Here is a 7547-nt window from a genome sequence, read left to right as displayed (position 1 = left end):
TATCTACTCCAGTGCGGGCTTTGAGGATTAATTAGTTAATATTTGTACAGTGCTTTGAACATAAGTGCTTGGTATTATCATTCTTACTTCACTGCTCCAGGCTCATTTCCTCCTTTGGCCTGATGTGCCTTCCTGCTCTTTCAAAAGCTCTTAGTGCTGCTGTGTTGTGCCCTTGCCCTGCCTCACTGCATGCTCTGCATGCTCACCTGGCCTCTTGGTCTACAGAACATCTGCACAAGGACAGGGGCTGGTGCTCGCTGCCTTCCTCCTCCTGTTCACAGCACTTGCAGGGAGTTTGTATTGTTGAAGTGGTGGAAATAGTCACTTAGCTACTCTTTTCACTCCATCAGCAGTGCATCTTACAAAAGCAATAGGTATGCCAGGTGGACATCGGCATGGTGTGAAGATCTCACTGTCCTTTGTCAGTCTTTCTATCTTTTCTTAGAAAGAAGTAAAGAGAAAGAAAGGAATAAAGGAAAAGACTGGAGGGTAACAGGACTGAAAGAAAAGCCCAAAGCTTTGAAAACCTATTCCCAAACCCTTGTTTCTGCTGTCTTGAAATATGCTTCTTGGAAAGCATTCCCACCTAGCTCCATCACAAAGATGGTCAGCAGAGCTGCCAGCAAACAGAAAACATTTTGCTGTAAAGCCATATAAGTTCCTACAGCTGATGAGCTATATACTCATGCCCTGCACCCCAACCCATGTCCACATGGACACCTGTGTCCAGTTGTCCATTTTACCATAGGAAATGGGTTTTGCTGCCTGGCAAAACCCTACTTGGTGGCACCAAAGCAGCACTTCCTCAGAGCACCCCAGTGATTTGGTTCTTTACATCCTTTGGCCTTGGCTCTGCCCCTGTCCCTGTGCTCCATGATCATCTCATCATAGAATGGTTGGATTTCGGGGATGTGAAAGTGCAGCCGTGGTCACTCTTGTCCTTGCACTGGCACCAGACCCATTGTGCGAGTACCTCTTAGCTCTGCTAGAAGCAGCTTCCCCTCTGGAAGCCCCTTCTTTGCAGTGATGCCCAAATGCTTTATTGCAGGATTTCACCAAGAACGATATTGTGGCTAAAATCTGAGCAAGAAAAAGCTCAAAGATACTTTCACATTGAAAAAAAATTCTAGGACAGTGGTCAGAACCATCAATGGTTGAACATTTCACCTCATTTTCCCTCTGTTAATGGATTGGGTAGGAACTGTCTTTTCCTACATGTGCTTTCAATGCCCAAGAGCTCCAATTTCTCCTTTCTGCCTGTTACTGCAAGAGAAAACCGTCTGTATTGTCTGAGTGTCTTTAATGTGCAATTCCACCAGCCTAATGGGCACCTGATGGTACAGATAGATTTGATTCCAGATTTGGATCTGCTGACATAAACCTTAATGCTTTTTATTGTGTGCCACTTTGGGAGATCCTGATTAACAGCAACAAAGAGATAATTATGCAAGATGAAGACAGTGTAGTTGTTTTAAAAATAATGTATATCAGACAATTAATGCTACTTTGTCCTATATCAAAGTCACACTACCTGCATTAATCATACATCCTCATAGTTTCTAAACATTAATAGCAAGAAATAAAAAGAAGCGCTCTGAATCCCGAGGAGAGCCACAATAACTGGGGGGGTTGGGTTTCTTCTGAGCTGAAGAGAAGTAAGTAATGCAGGCTTTCAGACAAAATTGAGAGCACAGGACTATGTCTTCTAGAAAAAGGGGTTGAAACAAGTTCAGGAGCTGTAATTAATAATTAATTCCATTTAGTCCTCCTTCAATTAAGGTGCTACTTGAAATAAGAAATAGGATTTTACCTGTTTCTGACTTTATAAACTAAACTCACATAGCTGATATGTGGTGCATGTGACATGTTTTAGTGGTGGACTTGGCAGTGTTGGGTTGGACTTGATGATCTTAAAGGTTTTTTCCCAGCCTAAATGATTCTATGTGCATGGCTGAGCTGCTCTGATGCCCTGAAATGATCTCTCCTCTCTGGAAATTTAAGGAGATGTGGAAGCTGCATAAAGTGGAGCAGTTGTGTTAGACTTGATAATCTTAAAGGTCTTTTCCAATTTATATTATTCTGTAACTCTATGTGTGTGGCTGATTTTTTCTGATGTCTAGAGATTATCTCTCCTCTTTGGAAACTAAAGGAGATGTGGAAGCTGTGTGATGTAGAGCAGCACAATGGTGCATATGGAAGGGATACATTTCCTGCCAGCTGTGGAAGGTTTAAGACCTTAAAACTTGATGGAAGAGGAATAGGATCTGTTGAATGCAGGGATTTATACATTGCTTCTAAAAGAAACATTGGGAAATGTTCATTTAGCCCGCACAAGGGAGGTTGTCCTGATGGATTTCTTCTGGGCTGTCTCATTTTGATCTCATCATCATGGGCAAAAAGAAGCCAAGGACTTAAATCCAGGTTTAAACATGTTGCTCATCATTTCCATCTCTAGGTGATGGAAGGGCCTGATTTATTCTTCTCTATCCCAAAGCAACATCTACCACCCCTGTTTAACTTGGACAGTACTCTTGGACAAAGTTCTTCCCTCTTGTTTTCTTGCTAGAGTCCTTTTCCTGTGTGCTGTTAGGTGGGCAGTAGGTGAGGCTGGGGTTGGGGGAAGGTGAGCCAGGATGTTTCCCTGCCCTTCTGCTCATCCACCAGGATTTGGTACTAATCAAAAGACTTGAAGAACTTCTCTTTCCATGGTGATGAGCTCCAGCAGTTCTGGTGTGAGTTGCAGCCCTGTGCTACTGTGTGCTCCTCCAGGGTGGTGTAGCACAGACATTATCAGTCTGGTCTCCCAAGCGGCAGGAGATAAGATAAGACAAAACAACCTCAAGTTGTGGCAGGAGAGGTTTAGGTTGAAGGAACAATTTCTTCCCTCAGATGGTTGTCAAGGCCTGAAACAGACTTCCCAAGGTAGTGGCAGATTGCCCTGACCCAAATGTAGGACTTGGTTGAGCTTCTCCAGCTCTGTCTGGGTCTCTCTGGATGACATCCCTTCCCTCCAGTATGTCAACCAGGCCATACAATTTGGTGTAACCCACAAACTTGGGTCTTGTATTTGCATCTCATTCCCCAAGGCTGTTTTATTTATCTGTCATTTCCTCAAAGACTCCTGCAAATCACACTTGGTTTGTGTCACTGGTGGCTTCTGAGCTGTGGGAATTAAGAGAAAGGTTTGGGTGTGCTGCTTCCATTACCTTCTGCGGAATGGATGGGGCTACACCATATGTGCATCTGCAATTAGACGTTTTGATTTCCAAAGTATTTAGTTACCATTTGCTGAACCATTGAGTAATTACCACAGCAGAATTGCACAAGCTGTCAGTACGTCAGCTGAGTGTGCTTCTGGACAGCTTTATGTGCACCTTCACCAGCGCGGAGCTCTGGCTGTGCTTCCTTTGGTTAAACCTGAGTCCTTTTTGGAGGAGAAATTTCTCATGGAGAAGGAAAATTTCAAACAATGCATTTTCATACCTGCTTTTGTGCACCTGCCCTGTGGAAGGTGTCTAGTCTCAGATGCAAAATGCTGTTTAAGGTAGATATGTCCTGTGAAACATGGTGGCTTGCTTTTTTTTTGTGAGGCTGGAGAGTGCTATTTTGGGACATGGGCTTGGAGTCAACTGCTCAGCATTTCTTGTCTCCATAATTCCCTGAGTTTAACAATGGCAGGGGGAATCTTGGCAGTGTTGTCCACCATGCTCTGATGAAAGCAGAAGGATTTCCAACCCCAGTATATGTTTAGGGTCATAAGAGTAATTGTTTCAGCTCCTCTTCAAGCCGATAAGGAATTGAAGGTGGGAAAATTAAGGTTACTTAGAATAGAGGAAAGCAAGAGGCATCATTTATGTCCCTCCCTCTTTCTCCCCACCAAATTAAAGACTCAGGAATCTTGAGGAAATTGGGTCACTAATATGGAAATTTTGAAGTATTGATAATGCCAACATGACAAGTTGTCACTTTGCAGTATGTTCTTAAACACGACTAAACCTTAATAACCAGGTTATTCTAGAATAATCAGGGTAACAGAATGGGAATGAATGGCAGTTCCTGTAATTATTCCAGAAAGAGGACCAAAGCAAACAGAAATTCTCTCTAATTTTATATATTCCCAATAGGTGCACATAGTACATCATTATCACTATAGAAACTACTTAGTAGTTTCTCCAAAAATCAGCCACGCTTCACGGTCTTATGGGCCAATGTCTGAGCTGCACATGAGCCAGCCCCACTCTAATTCAAACAGAGGTAAGCTCAGAGCAAGCTGCCACAGACAAAACAAATTTCCTAAGCCAAACATATTAAATCCAATATATTTTTCATTGATTTAATAGACTGAAACTTTGGATGCAAGTGACACTTTCTGGATATTAATGGGCATTAGTGCTGGGAAAGAGCAGGCGAGAGCTGAAAATGAGTCTATAGACGTTAGGGAAAGAAGGTGCTACAGAGGGCTTTGCTCTATATGAAAGTTCTCTGTGGCAGGATGAAGTTTGTAATTAAATCATCTGCCCTACAAAATTCTTTGGTGACTTTAGACCTATTTTCACCTATAAGTGTTATTGCTGTCCCAGCACTTCTACTTAATAGTTAGGTGAGCATGTTTGGAAACAGCAGGAAATATGTGCTAATAAAGTAATAAAATGATCATACTTGAAGCAAAATTATTACATGTCCCAAAGAAAATAATAACATTATTATATTTGAAAGCAAACCTTTGGCATATCTGCTAATAAAATATTTGGGAAATATAATTATATCCCTAATAAAATAATAAGATGTTGATATTTGAAAGCAGGAAAGTGACAGATCCCTAATAAAACAATGAAATTATATTTGAAAGCAGAAAAAGATGACAGATCCCTAATAAAACAATGGAGTGATATTTGAAAACAGAAAGGGACAGATCCCTAATAAGTTAATAAAGTGATGGTATTTGAAAACAAAAAGTGACATATCCTTAAAAATAAAAAAGAAATAGGATGTTGGTATTTGAAATAAAAAGCAAAAAAGAGAGACATACCCAAAATAAATTAAATTGTGATGTTTGACAACAAAAGAAAAGGACATACTTATAACAAAATAGTAAAATCATAGAATCATAGAATCAAGCAGGTTGGAAGAGACCTCCAAGATCAGCCAGTCCAACCTAGCACCCAGCCCTAGCCACTCAACTAGACCATGGCACTAAGTGCCTCAGCCAGGCTTTGCTTCAACACCCCCAGGGACAGTGCCTCCACCACCTCCCTGGGCAGCCCATTCCAATGCAAATCACTCTCTCTAGCAACAACTTCCTCCTAACATCCAGCCTACACTTCCCCCAGCACAACTTGAGACTGTGTCCCCTTGTTCTGTTGCTGCTTGCCTGGGAGAAGAGACCAACCCCCACCTGGCTACAATCTCCCTTCAGGTAGTTGTAGACAACAATGATGATGTCTGAAAAAAAACCCTGGCATATAGGTTAATAAGCAATAAAATTGATGTCTGAGAAATAAAGTTATATATAGTTATATATATATATATATAATGTTATTTTGAAACAAAAAAAATGAGATAACAATTAATAATGTTTACAATTACCACATTTAAAACTGAAATTGATATATCCACTAATAAAACAATAAAATCTAACATGACTCAGCCCCAAGGACTATTTCCAACAGCTCTCTTCTCCATCTCTCCCCCCCTGCCTGTGAGGTGGTGAAGATGACACCAGAGCAACACCAGTGCATCCCCAAATTTCATGCTGGGATTTGGTCCATTTTGGGATTGACTCTTGCTGTGTGCATAGAAGAACTTATTTCCTTGTAAGTTTCTCTTCTGGTTTGTTGTTGCATATGTGAGCCTGGATTAATTACATTGAAATGGGGTATCAGATATGGAATTCTGACATGGAATATTTTGATTCCATTTTAATTTTCTTGATAAAAGGCTGTGATAGATCCTTCATTTTGGGCAACTGAATTTTGTTTTGCTGTAGATGTGGACAGAGAAGGAGGTGAGGATGGGATGCTGAAGCAATTTTTTTCTATCTGATATGGAATATTTTGATTCCATTTTAATTTTGTTGATAAAAGGCCATGATAGATCCTTTGTTTTGGGTAACTGGGTTTTGTTTTGCTGCAGATGTGGAGGGAGAAGGAGGTGAGGATGGGAGGTTGAAGCAACTTTTTTCTATCTGATATGGAATATTTTGATTCCATTTTAATTTTATTGATAAAAAGGCCATGATAGATCCTTTGTTTTGGGCAACTGAGTTTTGTTTTGCTGTAGATGTGGACAGAGAAGGAGGTGAGGATGGGATGTTGAAGCAACTTTTTTCTATCTGATATGGAATATTTTGATTCCATTTTAATTTTGTTGATAAAAAGGCCATGATAGATCCTTTGTTTTGAGCAACTGAGTTTTGTTTTGCTGCAGATGTGGAGGGAGAAGGAGGCAAGGACGGGACAGAAGGAGGACAGATAAATCATATTCTTACAAGCGACTCTGAATGCTAATCTTCAGGCACTATGACCTTTGATTTGAGTTCCCAAACTTTATCACATCAGTAATAAAAATATTGTACAAGAAAAACAGACACTAGAGATAAAAAAAAAAAACCCAAACAAATCCAAACTACAACACCAAACCCAGCAAAACAATGAAAAGAATTAAAAGAAAAAGAAAGGAAACTAAACAATGACCACGTGTGAAGCTGGAAATTTATCGGCTTAAGCCTCTGCAGCAACATATCCTGGAAAAAGAAAAAAGAAGAAGAAAGAAAAAAAAAACCCACCAAAAAAAAAAAAAGAAGTGTTAAGAAAACAAATTACAGTTGTGGATGTGAGGACCCTGCCACTGCCGCCTGACAAATCGACCCCACTGCCTTGACCCTCCGCAATATGTTTCCACAGGTAATTCCATAACTCTCCGGTTAACTTCTGAAGATTTCCTGTTTGACAACTGGGGAAAGGGAAGCTCCCCGTCACCAGTGGGGTCCCTCGCTCCGTTTCGCTGACTGCCCTGTGCCCGACGGTTGTCGGGCATGGGGCGATCAGTGAGATGGAGAGAGAGACTCCACCGGTGATGGATGGTTGGACCTGGCAGATTCATAATCCCAAACCCAGTGCAGCTGCAAGGAAACTAATGGCTAGCAGGGACCACAGAGGTCCCCAAGCTAATACCTGTCTCCTCCATCACAAATTGATGGCATTAAACAACAACAACACCAACAAAAAGTTGGCTCCTTTCACATCCTGCCAATCTCTTTCCTTTTTTTTTGGGGGGGGGGGAGAGGGTCGGGGGGGTGGGGAGTTACCCCCTGCAGCACCATTTCAACACTGAGGACACTAAATGCAGCCGGTGGGATAGTTTTGGCAGCATTTGTCATCCAGGCTCGTCGGTGGGGTGGAGGCAGGGGGACACAGACGACAACACATTGCTGGGCATTCATCCCCTTTGGCTGTGTGCTGCAGGATGGCGTTGCCCCATGCTGATATTTTTTCCAGCCTTGCTTTTTTGGCTTGTCTTCCTCCTTTTTTGCTAAACATATGGTTTCA

Source organism: Pogoniulus pusillus, chromosome 6 (genome assembly GCF_015220805.1).
Source record: "Pogoniulus pusillus isolate bPogPus1 chromosome 6, bPogPus1.pri, whole genome shotgun sequence".
In the NCBI taxonomy this organism is placed as follows: domain Eukaryota; kingdom Metazoa; phylum Chordata; class Aves; order Piciformes; family Lybiidae; genus Pogoniulus; species Pogoniulus pusillus.
The sequence above is the reverse complement of the archived record's forward strand: the minus strand, read 5'-3'. Positions refer to the sequence as shown.